The following is a 15,680-nucleotide window of genomic DNA, read 5'->3' as shown; positions in this document are numbered from 1 at the left end:
TATTCCATTAAAAAGTAAAGTACAGTTTATGTTTCAGATTGTTCCTGATGGAAACCATAGATTGTAGATAAAGCCCATGAGTGCTCATCCAAAAACTTCCTGGAAAAAAGCCACYRTATTTTCCTTCCATCATTACGCTGTGTATCCTCCTCCCTTTCACCTGCACTAGCAACAGAACTTATTTGCCTTCTGACCAGAGAAGTAGAAGGCTTAAGCCTTTTTCATGGATATAGTTAATGCCAATCCATCATCCAGCTGATGGAAGAGCTCCTGTGTTCATTGCCCTCAAATGATTCACACCTCTGACATGCACATGAGCAAATGCACATGCAAATCTAGAATCCTCACATAACTCTTGAGAGAGCTCAAGTGGCGTTGCAAGCTAGGTATATAATTGTATGCTTGTTTTATTTTGACGATATTCTAGCGTTTGCCCTACGCAATATAAATGTGTGTGTGTGTGTGTGTGTGTGTGTGCGCGCGCGCGTGTGTGTGTGTGTGTGTTTTGTGTATAGATAGAGGCAGAATATTTGGTTGAAAAACAAAATGCATATAGACACATACAACATGTGTACATGAGTCACACTGTATGAGTGAAGTCCTGCAGTGAAAAGGAAAAAAAAGGATTCACCACAACATCTCCTTTCCCACAAATTGTTAATACAGTACCAAGCAGTCAGATTAATGCAATAATTATCAATATCTTAATTGATAATTGATTTTAATTAATAATACTATAACTAAAATCCAGTTCACGGAAACATGAAGTGCTTTAGTTTAGAAAACTTCTTCAGCTTTTTTTTCAAAGCCTRTTCAACTCAGAATACCTAGACGTAACTGGACTGCAAGCAGTCCTAAAAAGTGTCCATTGAAGTTGTCCAAACTGGACAAAATTGTACATTTTTTTGCTGCTTTTGCAGTTTCCAGTATTGATTTTTGTCCTGGTCTCAGTTTTTGCAACTCAAACTCCGTTTTCTAAAACTCACTCCTAAACAGTTATGTGGATTGTTGAAAGACAGAAKAGAAAGTATAGACATTTTCTCTATGTTAATTAAAAATTGGCTTATAAAACAATTTTATTTTTATATATTTCTACCACTACTTCTGACTAAATCCTAGTGTTCAACCAATGCAAAGACATTGTGTTCTACCACAAAAAACTATCAATTTTAAATGATACAGTGAAGAACTATACAGCCAGAATTTACTAATATTTCCTTACTGACTATAAAAAAAATTTGCTCCTTGCTTTTATGTACTGCAAGAAATAGAGACCCGTGCTAAAAAGGCCAAAAAGATTTTGGCTTTCTTTACAGGGAGTGTTTTTATAGATTGTATTTAATGTCAATTTATGAAAGAAAATAACTGAGGAAACAGAGTAATAGTTGCTTTCTTCCATATTCCTTAAGTCCCAGACATATTGGAATTCAATAAAACGATACYGCCAATCTACTACAGATACACAAGTCAGTATTACTGCATTTCTGACATTATTTGGTACAGAACATAGTAAATTTCCAGAAAAACATCCTCAAAAAAACCCTCTGGTTGGCTCACCAGATTGCAATTACTGCACTCCAGTCTAGTAGATGTATTTCTACCAAAAACAGTTTTCCAAAATACTGACACTATTGACAGAGAAACTACCCATTGTTACTAAAGACAAGCACATCTCTCAGACCTATGTTTATAAATAGGTGACAGAAAGTCACACATACTCCCATCACTACTTGGAAAGCAAAGAATCTGGTCTTTTTCACTCTATTTATCATGGGGCAATATAAGAAAAAACACTATTACCATATATTTTCATACAGTCACGGATGAAATCTGTATTTTCTRTGTGATACCACAGTGATGTCCACAGTACTGTTCCCATACAGCACTATATATCCTTTCATCCATGACACTGCTAAAGCTAAAATTTTAACTCTACTTTTTCCTCTGGTTCTACCATATTCATACTGTACACTTAAGGCGAATGCCTTAAGTCCTTGGAAGAGGCTTTCCTGAATCAGTAACATAAAGTTAAATTAGAAGAAAGGTATTTTCCTTTCTTATTATCCAGTGGTTAAAGGTAGATACAGCAAAGCACGTATCTGCAGTGTCTTGCCCTTTGCATTAGGTTAAAAAGGCTTCTGCTTCCTCCTGGAGGATGCAGCTTTGGAAAACTTATTATAAACATTGTTTCAGTACTAATGATTCTCACTATCTTTAAATCCTGTTGGAACTACTCCTTTTCCCTGTCCTCTAAGCCATCAGTCCACGAATATGGCTATATCAATATTATGGATGATAAAGGTAGATYTGATTATTTCATATTGCCTGAACAGCTGCTGCATGTGGCACACTGTTAAATGGTATGCCGGTACTTAGGAAACAGCTGTATGCATAGAAGCAATTGGGTCTGGTTCCTATTACAATGAGTTAGTTTGCTTTACCTGGTCAAGATAAGCACCTGTAAAATTAATTATCAGGCACCACTTGAACATATTATGAGATTGATACATGAAAACATTGCCTAAAATTTTAGATTTGAAAAACACTGAAGATATTGGCAAGGTGTTTTACTACCACTGTGCTAAAATCAACATCTGAATAATTAAAATACTTAACAAGTAAATTAATACAATCTTTGTTGCAATACCAAATATGGAGAAATCTGAAATAAATGAGTGGCTTCCTAAGCTCTCATCTTACACTAATTCCTTCAGAATGCCTTTTTCCAGATCCCTCTGTGGTAAAAAACGTGATATATAGTCTTGTATGATTTGCTCAACAGAGCTGTGAAAGTCTGGAGCAAAGCAAGGTACTCAGTGCAGGCATGCCAACTCCCAAGGCAGTGCTTTATCAACTGTTYCTTTACAGGGAGGTTCAAACTGTTAACACACACAGCAGTTCAAACAAGATTTGAACTCATGGTCCTTAACATCATGGATATTCCTGGTTCTCAGTGGAAGAGAGACTGGTCCTGTTTCAACAAACCCGGATGCCCAAACTCAGGGATTCATTACTAGCTTATATGATCTTTTAAAATTTTAAACTATTACAAAAATATTTATTAAAATATAATCTAAAAGAATTTTCTAACCAAATGAGCTTAATTAAAACACTCTTAATGCAGTCACTGTAGTGAAGTTATACAGCGAAACTTAACTTTAGCCACTGAAGACTCAAGCATAAGCAACTTAAGGAACAAAAATCTAGCTGTTTCAGTGATCAGTGATCAGATTTTCACTCTCTTCCAGAAAAAGCTATACTATCATTTTGCTAACTTCTACAAATAGAATATTCTTTGCTGGATAGAGTTAAAATTTGACTGGTTATGCTAAATTTTCCTTTACCACATTCTAAACTCCAAGGTTCCAGAGACCTTGGTGAGAGATCAGTGTCTTCACTTGGGTTTTGTGGTAGGGCCTGAAAAAGCAGGGGAAGGAGGAGAGGTATTGAATGTTCTCTGCTATCTAGTTCAAGCAGTCATATATCTCAGTGAATCAGAGTGTGAATAGGGATCAATAAACAAGAACAGGCCCAAAGAAAGCCACAAACAATAATATTCAAAGATTTGTAATGACTGATCAGTACTCACCTGCTTATTCTCAGCTTCAAAAAGACCTTCTAACTTCAACCTTGAACTGGAGTGATGTCCAAAATCAATTCCAGTATCACCATCCTGACAAGACAATGAAAAACGTTTACAGGTATTTGGACATCATTTAACCAAAGCAAAACAGAATTTGACTTTATCATATGCTGGAATGAGTTCCAGATGTGCATAAGCTGGTTAATAATTATTCTGATGGAAAAAATAAAGGTGTTACGATTCTTTGTAGTTTTTCTAACAACTTTCACATAATCATTTTGGGTAAAACACAGAGCAAATTTAAAGAGAAAGATTCTCCTGAAGAACAGTGAGCTTAAAGAGTGATTTCCACCAAGGAAAAACAATTGTTCATCAAGTTTCTGCCATGGAGTAAGGGGACAAACAAGGCACCTCTCAAGGTCTAGTTCTATTTTTSTTGTTCTGTTTTTACTATAGAAGGCAAAAAAGAGGGAGGAGGCTTCACTGGTTTGTTCCAGATAGAGGACTGTACACGAAATCACTGCCAATAACCTATCAGGGAAACTTGTTTGGAAGAGATAACAACTTCGCTGAGCAGAGTAAAATGTGTAATTTTACCACATTATCTGTGATTTTTATTAGTTGGATTTCTTTTGGTTGAAAGGGAATATGAGACATAGTGGAGCAGCTAAATTTAAACCTAAATGCATTATTAAGTAGGTTGAAAGGACAGGTAAGAAAAAAAAGATCAGCTGTATAGCTGAGACTGCAAGGAAGAAGGCAGAGGGCTGGACAAGGCAGAGGAAAGAAAGACTGTGCAGATCGGGAGAAAGTTTACTTATCCATAATACCAAATTAAGCAACGCTTGAGAACATCTCCGTTGGCTGCAGTCAACTGGCATGGATCAGCCCCCATCTCTGCCAGTACACTCGCATCACCTCCAGCAGTGGCTGCACGGCAACGGCTGGATGGGAACGCTCAAAGGGATGCTGCAGAGCCTCAACTGCGCCAGGGGAACTTGGGGGCGAAGGCACAAACCAAAAATGGGGCCAGGACATGGAAACATTTCCACGCATTGTCTAATTTACTAATATAGACAYAGCCTTCATGCCTGAAACTCTGCTACTTCTGAAGTTGATCCTACCAGCCTCTGGATGGCTTCTCCTGGCAATTCTCCCTTGCTGAGGAGGTCAAGGTCAGGCAGAAGCAGACCAAAGATAAAATTAATGCAGAATTTTATACAGAATACACTGCTTTTCCACTGCTAAAAAAAGCCCCCTGTTCCAATGTGCATTATTAACACACACTATGTTACAAGATGTTTGGACATTTAAAAGAGTTCCAGTCCTAACTTTGTCCTCTGTTTGTAGAATATAACAAAACTTGCTGCAAAGGTCGAAGCTCCTAGAAAACTGCAAGCTATGTGGCAGCCTCTGTAGTTGAGCAAGTGAAAAAGGAAGAGTAAAGAACAACAGGCTGGAGAAATAAACATCGCGTTTATGAAACCTTTGCCCAGTAGGACTGCCTTGGGAAATGAGAAGGAAATCTTACGAGCTTTTAATACAACAGGAAAGAAGGAAAAGTTAAAAACTGGTGTAAGAATCCTAAGATTAATAAGATCCTTGGATCTTATTAAACATYGCATTTTGTTTCAGCTTAGAAAGAAAGCCCATGCATGATAGTTACAAAATATGAAGTCTTCCATAAAAAAAATGAAATATTTTGGTGAGATACAGCCTTCTGTAGAAGAAGAAAGTTATTCGATGATTACTTTTTACCATAATTACTCACTTATTAGAAAAATTTAATATGAAAGTAAACATATTACCTAGTCTTGAGTATTAATATTTTGTCTTTGGTGGCCTTGATTACCAGGATTTCTACAATTTTTCAAAAGTCAGCAAAGAATATTTTAATAAGACAGGCAAACACATGTGTATACATGACAGATGTACATCCCATAGACAGATGGCAGGCCCTGCTACTAACTCTTCTTTTTGCCAGTTTATATCTTCACCTTTAGAAACGTATCTTTTAACCTATACTTCATTTATACTACATTCCACTATTGTTTTACCTGACGAACTTTTACCTTACAAATATTAGTACTTTAATATTTATATTTAACAACAATATTTAATAGTATTTTAAAATATTATTATCTTAAAATTATTACTATTTTTTTATGAACATTCATTTGTTTTAATTTTTGTTTGCATCCTGAAACATGGATTTGGATCATCCCAGTTATTTCAGTTTAATAACAAAGTCTCTACCCTCCCTCCAACTGAGACAGTATGTTCTGTCCCTTCTTACATGACAATGTTTATGAAGATATTTTTTACATCCTTTGAGACCTAAGAATTCCATTTGAATTCCCTTTAAGAGTTTAAAGTTCAATTCACAAAAATTGCCAAAGCTTGAAAAGCATCCTGGCAGAATTCATTTTTAAATATAGTTGTAGCTGGTGCAAGTCCAAGCAATTCCTAGCAGCTCGATGCCACATTATTTACCCACACAGAAACACTCCAATCAAGAGAGTAGTAAAATATAGTGCAACTGAAAGTCACTACATGCCATTTGTCTCTGAACTCCCAGTCAAGTCCATAAAATCTGAGGCAAAYGCACAAATACCAAAACCTTATGTAATGTCTGGGAAAGCAAAATTTCATGGCTGAATGAATCTGAAATGTAGTTGTCCATTAGAAATRTAGATTTAGAAGAATTCTCATCAAATTCTTCCCTAAGAGATGATAAAATGGGTAACAATYAGGTGTATGCAGCAGGCACAGAAGCACGTGGGCACCAAATTTCCACCACCTGTTTCAGGCAAGAGATCCTTTCTGACCACTGAGAGACTGTTATGCCKTTTGTTATGCATTTTGTCATACGTTATTTGGCACTAAATCTTTTAATGTTATAAAGCATTATTCATTATRAGCAAAATTAACAGGATTTGGCTCTTACTTATGTGAATTGCCATGGTTATTTCAGAAATCACTAAAATATAAAAATAATGGAATTCAGAATGAAACCAAATTCATTCCCAGATGAAGATATTCCTTTGAACCTTAATTTAAATAAACAAATACAACATTCACATGCTGCAAACAACTCCCTTTAACACAATCACATATTTGTTGCATTCATCTTTTATCTCATTCAAAATTCAGATCATAAATCATTTGAGTAAGTTTATTTGTTACATGTTTGAACACTAGCTCCATGACAACACTTTGGTTTGACACCACATGCTCATATTCATTATCTTGGCTTGCTAGTGGCCTTTGATATCGTTAAAAATGTAACTAAACTCATGGGAGTGCGCTAAAGCTCTTAAGCAGTTCTAGTATTTGACAGATCAACAGCCATTCTGACGTGCTTCTATTTCACCTCAGGTCTACTTTTTCACATTTTTTCTRAAGTAAAAAAGGTTCAAATTCTGCATTACTCCGTTAAGTAGGTATTTATATAAAATATTCCAGTGAACCACTACTTACAGACGTGTTCTGAAATATTTTAGAATACGGCTGGAGGGCCTCTGTATAAGGTATATTTAAATATGCTTTCTAGTTTGGAGTAACCGGGCCAAAGAGAAAGCTGGTTTCAATGAAGCATGATTCACTTGCTGAAGATACTGACTATTAATTTAATGGACTATACACTCACTGCTATCCATGGCTTCCCCTTTTTCAATATACAGCCTACCCATGCAATTAGAAACAAAAGGTAAGTCCTCATTTATATTAGGACTTCTGAGCAAGTCTTAAATTAAATTACATCAATTGGACTACTGAAATTTATTTTAAAATATATCATCAGCCCACAATACATGATGTRTATCTTCTGAAGCTACGAAATAAAGATGCTTACAAAGGTAGCTAGTACTCAGACTATGTACTTCTAGTTGCATTCAAACTACTTGAATACATTAATCTACTCTACAACAGGTACATACTTTTAAAAAGCATTATATAGCTTACAGGATTGCTAGTACAAAAAAGGAGAAGAAAGTACTCCTTTTATTCTTCAGTCCCAGTACTGAGTTGTACAATTCTGCAACAGGGAAATACTGAGAAACTTGAACAAGATCAGCACTACTGGATGCCATCATAATTAACAAGAACATGCAAAATAAATTAGTAGTTATGCTTCATAATCATGCCAAAGTTAAATGAGCCTATGAAAAGACCTTCATACTACTGTGATCTCATTAGCCAATTTTTACTTGCTACTCTATGTTACTGCTTTTACAAATGAAGGCTGTGTTTTATTATGTTAGGGTCCAAATAGAAGCACGAGGTGGGGAGATGGACAATCGCTTTTTACCTGGCACAGATTAAACAATGAATTCCTAAATACTTCTGCTTGAGCTGTCAATTTTCCCCAGCTACATCTTTTCCCAATTTTTTAACAAATGCTATGTGCTTAAAAATTTCAGATGTTATATTCTATACTACAAAAATTAAATTCAAATTTTCAAAAAGCAGAATTCTCCAATCAAAATATCTATATTAATCATGAGAATATGCAACTATGCAAAGAATGAGGTCAATAAAATAACACAATTTATAGAAAAAGATTAAAAATTTATTATTTAATATCTTGGGAATGTCAGAGAAAAAAATGACACGAACTAAATACACCATCTACTTCTGATATGTCTCATGCACTGTTTAACTGACGTACACGCTATATATAACTGCTCATTGGTTTGCAGAGGTTTGGRCTTTTCTTCTTCCATTTGGATCTTAGTTCTCCAAAAGATTAATAGGACACTGATTACCTGTACTTACTAAGGCAGAATATGGAGACAGTACAAATAAATGGCAAGCCTGAAGCAAGGAAAAAATCAGTCCTCCCTTCCAAAACCTCCACAACAGCATTGTCTGAATAGTTGGGTGTACAGACTAAACCAGCCCTAAGGCAGGTCTAACTTGCTTGACTTGTACTTACACGATAGATAACCCATGTTGACACTAATCTTTTAAGTATGCACAAGCAGTATCATATTCATGGAGATTTCTGAGCAATTTATCCAACATGTGCACATACCATGCCTTACTTATCTTCAGGCACATCTGCCTGTCTTCTAAAAACAAGTAATTTATTGTGAGACAGCTCAGAGAATCACCACTTTCTACTTGTTGTTTAATTTCCTTATGCTTCTCATATCRAACTGTAGCAACCTACACACAATAATTGTCTAAGCAAAAACAGAAGTAACAAATTAGTCCCAACTAGTTTGACATATAGTACACTTTTATCACAAACACAACATTGCAATTTTGTAAATCCTTTCCATGATTACAGTTTGTTTCTCTCATTTTCTAWTGTGAAATGATTAGAAGGGATTCAGCAATACTATCAGAAGAGGACGTAGAAGTAAAAACATTACAAGGTATTAGGTTATAAGAGCATGCAGACAGTGATCACATATGGTGTATCTAGTCTGTTCTTTTAAGAGAGAAATTTATGTCCCTTCTTATAAATTAGCAGGGCATAAAGTCAAAGGACACCCACTCCCTTCTGYGGTGTATGCACCATATCACCATTCACACTAGAATGGACCCAGGAGATTGTCTAACTCCTGCTCAGAACGGGGTCTGAATTCAGACTGGTTGTTTAAGACCCTAGCCAGACGCATTTTCAAAACTTTGAAGGAAGCAGATTCCACCCTTTGGATTCTCTGGGCAACCTGTTCTGCTGCACAACTATCCTCTCAGTGATTTTTTTTCCCCCTTTAATCAGAACCTCCCGTGTTTCAATTTACAGCCACTGCCTCTTGTTCTCCTGCCATGCACCTCAGAGAAAAACTGGGCTTCATCTTCCCATTTGTCTCCCCATAGGTACTAGCAGGCTGCTGCTAGGGCCCCCCAGAGCCACCTCCCCAGGCAGAAGGAGCCTCTTTGCCTCAGCCCCTCTCAGAGGCCAGGTGCCCCAGCCACCCACCAGCTTGGTGGCCTTCTGCTGAACTCATCTCACTTTATTAATATCCTCCCTGTACTGGAGGGACAAAACTAGATGAGGTACCTAGATGTGATCTCAAGAATATTGAGTAAAGAGGGATAATGACTTCCCTCAATCCACTGGCTATGCTTCTGTTGATACAGCCCCAGATGCTCTGCCAGCCTTCATCACTGCCAGGACAGGATGCTGGCTCACATTCAGCTTGCTGTCCCTCACAGGATCTCCAGATACTTTTCAGTAGAGCTGCTGTCCAGCCTGTCTCCTACTCCCCAGCAGAGCTTCGCATATTCAAATTCTTCCTTCATGTAAAGGGAAACCCACTCCTCTTCTTTGCCTGTCTTTTCTGAAAAGCTTGCATCCATCCATCAGAGCTCCCATCATTTGAGTTATCCTGCCATTTAGCAGTTGTTCCAACAATACCATAATTCTGTGTCTGCATGCAGAGCTCTAGCTCCTCCAGTTTCTTCCCCAGTCAAAAAAAAGTAGGGAAAATGAAAAAGAAGAAAAATTAAAATCAAATGCAAAAATGCAGGAAGAAATCTACCTAATTAAGCAAAATACATAAAAACTGCCACAAATTGCCCCAAAACAGGACTCCTCCTTAAATTGCTGAAGAACAAAAGGAAAACAAAACAAAAAAGACAAATAATCCAAACAAATGGCCAAAAAATTAAGTASAAAAATAAAAAATGGTGCAAAGAAAACCCACCACCACAACAAACTCCTTCCAAAAACCTATCATGAAAATAAAGAAACAACTGTCCTGTTAACTGCTGCAGTTTCCATTCCCTGACTGTTTACAGCATCTGCTAAATAGGTATTTCCCACAGCAGTTGAACAGCAGGTCATTTCCTAATCAACACTGCACTTCTATGGCGTTACTGAGCCCCAGGTTTGGCAGCTCAGGGACTTCTTACATTGCTTATGAYGTTGGTTCAACACCGGTATGACCACCATGGCTAGGTGCAGAGAATCGCTGCAATCTCTGTCGAGGAACAGACAGAGGTCCCTACCCTAACACCAACACTGAGTATGCTCTGTTGTGGTGTCTTCTGGCAAGACAAAAACAGTAGCAAGACAAAAACTCATTGACAGGGTGTTCCTCCTCAATGCCCCTCCTGGTGACCAAAGTGGCCTCTCTAGAGGATGTTGTTCACATATCTCAGACATCCTTGCTGAGAGCTAGCTCCTACTGCAGAGAGATACTTTCATTTGTAGGCCAGTCCTCTCTACAGAAGCGAATTCACAATCACTCAAGTCTTCAGCTAGACTATATTTTCACACAGACCACCTTAAGTTACTGGGTCAAATCACAGATAAATTTACTTCCTTCTCAAAGACTAGAGACCAACTGTTCTTGATTATTACATTCATCTGAAATTTGACACAGTCCACTCAGATTAAACAATCCAGGGACACTCCTTCAACCATGACCACAGAAGACAATATTGAGAAAGACAGAGCAYGTAAACATAAGCCATGTTCTGGACAGATCCCTAAAGACACCCAAGAAACACAGTGCCTTCATAACATCAAAACATGTTCCTACAACTATGGCCGATAAATATCAGAGCCATTAGATATTTCCACCCGCTTAGTTTGAGTACATGTCACATCAGAGTGACACATAGTAAATTTTAATACAAAGCAGATTTCTAGCCACAGCCAATAACTACTTTGATGTGGATGAGAATCTATGTCCTTGAAGGAGCAACAAGAGCCAAAAAGAAATCTAACACTGCATTTCAAAGAAGGTCACTGAATAGAAATGAGTAAGCTTGTTAAAAAGAAGAAAAAAGGGATGGCTAGAAGAGTCATACCTTTACAGGTGGCATGGAGACTCATTAAAGACATCTTTTCGCAAGTTCAGAAAAAATGTGTACCACCTATCAAAAAAAAAGAAAGCTGTCAAAAAAAAAGAAAGCTGTCATGAACAAACAGCATAAAGGAAATTATTAGAAAGAAAAAGGCATCCTTCTAAAAAGTTGAAGTTATGTCCAAACGAGGAAAACAAAGGATCATAATCTCTGACAGGCTTCAGTAGGAAAACACAATGAGGATTCAGGACTCTGCAGGGACTGGGAGCAACCTGGAGCTGGGGGCCAGCAGTGGTGGCTCCTGGTGGTGGCAGGGCTGGGCCTCGCTGTCAGGGAGCAGGGCAGCTGGTGGTAATGCATCAGATGATCTGTCTTAAACTGAAATATCCTTAGAGAAGATTAGAACAGATAGACTCAATTCTAACACACCTCTACACTGAAGCAAGACTTCTAGAAGAACTTTAGCATRAAAGAGTTGAACTTTTAATGACAGTGGACAAATACTCACTTGAAATTGTCCTGGTACTGAAGGAAGGTGGTGAATATGAAATCTATTTTTAAATTCTGAAGGAGATACTGAAAACTGCAGATCCCTACACAGGAAATTTGTATCAGGTAACTTAGCAAAGACTACAATATATGTGTATAATATGTGTATGTCATAAATACATTTGACATGTCAAGGAACAGTCAACATTCCAGTACGAAAAGTAAAGCCTTATACCATATGATTACAGCTTTCAGAGAAATCACTGAGAACACAGATGAGAGAGATTCAGTTGACAAGTCATGTATTTCCAAAAATCATCTAATGAGCTCTTTTATCCTTCTTAAAGAAACTAAGTTTCATGGGATGAAAGAGGAGATCCTGCATTGCTTAAAATAATTGGTTAAAAAATATCATATTAAGATTAAAAGACAGTTTGTAATACTTTGCAGAAGGAATCTGCAATGGAAACCCAAAGCACCTGTAACAAGGCCTATGCTGTTCAACACATTCAAAAATGGTCTGGAARGGGGAGCGAGCCATCAGGTCACATTTTCAGTAACACTAAATTACTGAAGAAAGTAAAGAGGAGGGCTGACTGTGAAGAACTGGAGGAGGACATTCTAATACTGGCTGTGAAGTGATAAATACCTGATAATATTTAATGCAGAGAAATAAACTGATGTGTGTCTTCAGAGAGAAAACACTGCTAACCACAGAATGATGGGCTTTGAACTTTTACTTAGAAATGAGAATTTTAGTTACAAATGATYGTCCTGTGAAAATGTCAGCTCAGTTTTCAGTACCAGTCAGACTATACAGTAGGAAGTGCTAAGAAAGGAGTAAAAAAAACACATAACAAAACCATCTGTATGTCATGCTATAATTCATTCACAACAGTGTTCAGAGTATGACATTAAACCCMTTTCTACCTCTCCTTCCCTAACCCAAAAAGGATAAAGTAGACCTGGAAAAGACTCTGAGAAAACCAGAAGGAATAACTGAAAGTAGAGATGGTTTCCATACAGAGAACAGCTATGTAGACTCTATAGCCTGGAAAACAGATGACTGACAGTGGCATCAAAATGGTCTAAAACTCAGGAATGGCATGGAGGAGTGTAAGGGTTAACAAATGAAGCTACCAGACCCGGGTCAGTCCTTTTGGTACTGTCAAGTTAGTCCGAGCCTCAAATCCTCTTGTGAGCTGCCCACCCACATGCTAAAAAACGTCTCTTATCATTGTCCCTAGCATAATACATGGGGAGTTTCTTGCATGAGAAAGTTAAAAGCTTTTTTTTTAAAAAAAAAAAAAAAAAAAAAAAAAGCCAATGAGCAAGATAGGAATCAGTGGCTTCCTGGAGGCCAAAAGGCACTAATAACTACAAATGGTTAGAACCAGCTGAAAGGAGGAGGAGAAGAGGCACTGTTATGGCTCATTTTTGGGGTCTTCCAGGTCCCCAGCTGCTACAAGCTCTTTCTTCTGCCATAGTCATGCCCATTCCCACGAACCACATCCATTCCCCTCCTCACTCTTCATCTTCCACTGTGTGATCACACGCCTACAAGGGGATCTCTTCTCCTGTAAATTAGATGACCCCAAAAAGCATATTCACTGATGTTCAGCTCATCTGTCACTGATGAATGAAACATCAAACGGAAAGGCCTTGTTCCTAGGATGCCCAGCAGAAAGATTAACAGACTGCCCTGTAAGTACTGGACAGTGGCTTCTGCCCCACCACACTGCTGGAAGAAGCACTCAGTGCTGACCTTAGCCAGAGTACTGGTGTGGCTGGTTGCTGCTGGAGAAAAGAGATCTGTGGCTTAGCACACACAGCAGATATTGTGCTGCCACCCACTGAACCTGCCCTTGCACTCGGAGAGCAGGTATGGAAAACCAAGAGGCCATCTTCCCCTTTTCAACAGATAATGAACTCTTTTCAACGGTGATGGGTAAAAAYGTCCTACTATGAAATCACTGTGTACAGTATAGGCTACACTGTACCTGAGAGGGGTGCTGTCCACTTTCAGAGCTTTGAAACCTCATATACACAAGCTGACAGTATCTACCCCAAAAATAGAGCTGCTCCTTCTGGCCTTGCAAGCTTGCTGTAGTATCTGAGTCCCATACCTCAGTATAACCTCATCCAATACTGCAGTGATATCCTCACAGATGTACTTGCCATAGCTCACCTTGCAGAAAGCTCAAGTGATGATGACCAGGGTGACAGGTTCAGAGGGCTAAATCACTTAGGCTTAGTGTGGTAACACTATCACATATGGGGGGACTTCTTAAGTTTTCAGTAAAATAACACATAAACATCTTTCAGATAGAAATAGCAAAACTATAATCTTTGGTGATCCTATCATTAATGATATCTTTTCATAATATTTTCCATAATTGGAGGAAGAACACATTACTGTCCTGCTAAAACTCCAGTTTGAGTAATTACATGTCGACTGCTTAAATTGCCTGTCAATAAATATATATTTTTCTCCATGTTTTTGACTGTTACATAACTCACATATGTATTATAATTACATTTTACTCCCAAGACATCACTGTTCCTCAGTGAGGAAGAAACAACTCCTATGCCACAGTGCACCACAGATATTAATATTCATTWAAAAAACCCATCTTCTGCTACATTTAAGTGGTCTAATTTCTTACTTTTAAGATTATCTGAAAGATCTGGCACAGACATTTTTTCACATTAATCAAGATACAGAATATCAAAGATTATAAAAAGTTGTATTTTTTATACATTTTGTACCCCCCAGGGTTCACAATACTTAGTAGTAAGTTTTCTTAAAATAGATTTAGAAATTTCACACAAAACTTATTGAYCAAGAGTGACATTGTTAAACACAGATGCTCTCAGAAACTAGAAGAAGCTTCATTAGCACGTACCTCATGCTCCTTTCTGGATATACGTTACAGCACAACCTTAAAAATTATTTAAAATGATGTATGTACATTCAGTGAGTTTTTTTTTTAATTTAACTTACCATTATGTTGGCAAATGTGCAGTTTGATCTGCTATTTTAGCACAACCATTATAATGAAGAAATTTCCAAAGAGTTCACTGCTAACATAATAAGACCATCTTTTAATAATTTGAGRAAAATTTCAACTCCTTACTATAATACCTAAATAATTCTGCAGCGAGCATAACTCTTGAACGTACTAGATTATACAAAATACACACTTTTGTATGAACAGATTTATTCACAGAAAAAGAAATAACAACAGCAATTCTCTTGGGATAGCTAAGACTTCTTTAAACAGAAAAGATAAATGATTTTGTAAAAGTCTGTCCACATAATGCTACATATCTGCCACGGAGAAGGAGAAATAGATACACAGAATAGATATCTATATTAAAAAATAAAAAAGTAACCTCTTCTGCTCCAACACCCTCCCAAGAGAAAAAGAAAAAGATATTTTCTGAAAACTGGTAATGCTCTACAAAACAAAAATTGCTTTTCTAATTTTACACCAGTAAAAGAACAGATTTTGTTGGAAGGAAAAATGTTGAAAAGAAATGCAGAAAAAAAGCTACCTGTACTCATTGCAAATCATACACTTACAAAGGTGCCTTAGGAAAAAAACCTGTCTCCACTCCATCTGAAGTATCTTTCTGCTATGTTTATTTTTATGTATYGTTTACTTCAAATACATATAAAATCACCACGCCTATTTCCTGGAAATTATGCATTCAGGCAAATGGAGCAGCGGAACACTACAAAAAGAAGTACTCTAATAACTAACTAGGTGATAATGAAATTGGGAAAGGCTAACAATTCAGAGTTGTTCAGAAAGAGGCAAAAGTATTCTCTAAGAGG

General features: G+C 37.3%; 1 protein-coding gene across 1 annotated transcript in view; it reads right to left on the bottom strand.

Annotated features, from left to right (window-relative positions):
- Positions 1-15,680, bottom strand: part of FOXP2 (forkhead box P2) — a 406,754-nt gene that overhangs the window by 292,239 nt on the left and 98,835 nt on the right. Inside the window, exon 3 of the mRNA XM_085318494.1 lies at positions 3,590-3,673. The gene's annotated coding sequence lies outside the window, so the exon portion shown is untranslated. The remainder of the gene's footprint in view (positions 1-3,589; positions 3,674-15,680) is intronic.

The sequence above is a fragment of the Rhea americana genome, unplaced genomic scaffold (assembly GCF_003343005.1).
Source record: "Rhea americana isolate MKP2758 unplaced genomic scaffold, rheAme1 scaffold_54, whole genome shotgun sequence".
Lineage (NCBI taxonomy): Eukaryota > Metazoa > Chordata > Aves > Rheiformes > Rheidae > Rhea > Rhea americana.
Note: the sequence above shows the minus strand (reverse complement) of the source record. Positions and strands in the feature narration are given on the sequence as shown.